The 2655-nt window shown below is 26.2% G+C and overlaps 1 long non-coding RNA gene across 1 annotated transcript in view; it reads right to left on the reverse strand.

The window, feature by feature from the left end:
• Positions 1-2655, reverse strand: part of LOC116026296 — a 4142-nt gene continuing 1487 nt past the window's right edge. Inside the window, exon 2 of the long non-coding RNA XR_004099816.1 lies at positions 1-307. This is a non-coding gene — a long non-coding RNA (uncharacterized LOC116026296). The remainder of the gene's footprint in view (positions 308-2655) is intronic.

Raw genomic sequence — 2655 nt, forward strand, 5'->3', positions numbered from 1 at the left:
AAGCAAAAGGCACACTGTGCAAGCAATTTAAGTCCATCTTTATCAATGTAAATCATACAACTAAAATTCATCTGAAATTTTGGCATCAATATAGAAAGAAGTAAAGTACAGTGCAAACAAATAGATAACTGGATGAACAGATTTTGGAAGTGCAGCCTCAGCATATATGATTTCTGTCAAAAAAGCTAACTGTGATTGATTAATAAACATATTTTAACATCAAAATAAGCTTTAAAAATGAAAGAAATAATTTTAATAATATTAAACCTTTTTTTTCTTTTTTTTTTTACAAATACATGTTGAGTACCTGAAAATCAAAAGCAAAAAACTTCATCAATGGCAACATCAGCAAACAATAGTTATACTTTGGATCAAATGCAAAACACACATAAATAATAAATTGTGTTTGACTAAAATTATTTTATATTAAAACATGATACTAGTCTGACTGAGTTTGACTAGAATTAAAACTTATTTAATAGAAAAAGAGATTTTCATCCAACTTGAGTTCAGCTAAAACCAAACCTCACTTGACTTGTTTCACCTCTATCCTAATAATTTTACATGTTACCATTAACTTTGAGTTTATTCAAGTTTCAATTTTTCAACTATATATAGTATTTTAACCCATATTGCTTGATTTGGATTTTTTTTCTATTTTTGGTGTTTGATTCAAAAATAAATAAATGTTTCACTTTGTCTGTAAATTCTTAAAATAGTTCCAAATATTTCAAACATCCATATATAATCCTACCACATCTAAAAGTATTTTAAATTCTTTAAATGAACTTTTAAGATTATTCTAAATATCCAAGATATTCATATTGTGTAAAAACTTTCACCAAATATCATGGTATGCATTTAAAAATCTTTTAAATACCTCAAATTAACTTTTAAGATTGTTCCAAATATCTCATATATCTATATTTTTGTAAAATTTTCACTACATAACATCCTGCCACATAAGTACTTTAAATTAACTCTTAAGATTGTTCCAAATATCATAGATCCACATTTTTTAAAACTTCCACCAAATATCATCTTACTACAGGGAAAGTATTATAAATACTTGCAATTAAAAGTAAACCACCTGAAAATGTAGGACATTAAATAAATAAAAAAAAAACATCATTGGTGAAAAAATAAAATGCTACAAAGAAAGCAAATGCATGTTAACAAAATACTCCAAAACACATACAAGAAAAAGCTAACAACAAGACACTATTGAATCCTGTTACCCAACACATCTATGCAATAATTAAAAGAATATGAAAACAATGAATAGCCCTACAGCCAAAATGAACTTAGCAGCAATTGAATTATAAAAATAAAATAAACTCATAATTTTGATAACTAGCTAGCTCAAAATAGAATAAAGTATATCAAAAGTATATTCACGACCTAAAATCAAAATCAAAATCAATATATTATCATATATTATAAACACCAGTGTATCAAATATAACCACTTATTTTAAACAAACTTTTTTTTTATTAGAACTAATTTGAGGAGAAGTTTTAAAACCTAGTATATATAAACAGCAAATCAACACTCTCAACTATTTTCTTTCTTCATTGAAAAGAAATGCTTCCTCATCAACACCATCAACTATTTCATTTAATCCACACAAAAATAATACCTATCATATTTTACAGTTTCATTTATTTGAGTAGACTAATGTCACCTAAAATCAATTACAACAATAGTAGGCTAATACCAAATTGGTGGAGGGCTTAGGCAACAGTGCTACAGACTTCTGATCTTTGAAATATCATCAATGTTTTATATTTATATATATACATAATTAATTTATTTTCTCGTTGTTCGTCTAAATTAAACAAGAGTTTATAATGGCATGAACTTTTGGCATGCAATACCTAATGAAAGACAGATCAAACAATTAATTAGACAGATCAAACAATATTTAGCTAAGGAAAAGAAAAAATAAACTGACAAAAACAAGAGTAAGCACATTCACATGACAATGGTATAGTCTATATAATTGCTTGCATGTGTAATATGTGCTCAATCTCTTCTGCCACCTTTTTTTTTCTTTGAGTTCCTCCCTTCTTATTACCCAAACAAAATACTGATAACTATAATCACAACAGACATAAATAATATAACTAGACATACACACAAATATTTTGTTTTTAAATTTTTTCAACTTCAACACCAACAAACAAACAAAAAATTTACTTTAAAATGCAAAACACAAACACAAATAATAAATAACTAAAAACACACACTTTTTTTTCCAAAGACTTGTAGAGTGCTTGAAAATCAAAATCAAAAGAAAAAATTCATCAACTTCAACATCAACCAACAAGAGTTATACTTTGTATTTGAAAAACAAAATCAACAGAAAAAATTCATTCTCTAACATCATCAAACAAGAGTTTCAAATGCAAAGCACAAACATATACTCCGTAATAAATAACTAAACACTCCCCCCCCCGCCCCACACACACACACACATATATACTTTTTTCAAAGACATATAGAGTACTTGAAAATCAAAATCAAAAGAAAAAAGTCATCAACTCTAAGAGTTTCAAATGCAAATTAAACACAAACATATAATAAATAACTACACACACACACACACATATATATATATTATTCTTTTTTCCTTTTTTTTTTTTTTTTTTTTTT

This window comes from Ipomoea triloba, chromosome 7 (genome assembly GCF_003576645.1).
Source record: "Ipomoea triloba cultivar NCNSP0323 chromosome 7, ASM357664v1".
Lineage (NCBI taxonomy): Eukaryota > Viridiplantae > Streptophyta > Magnoliopsida > Solanales > Convolvulaceae > Ipomoea > Ipomoea triloba.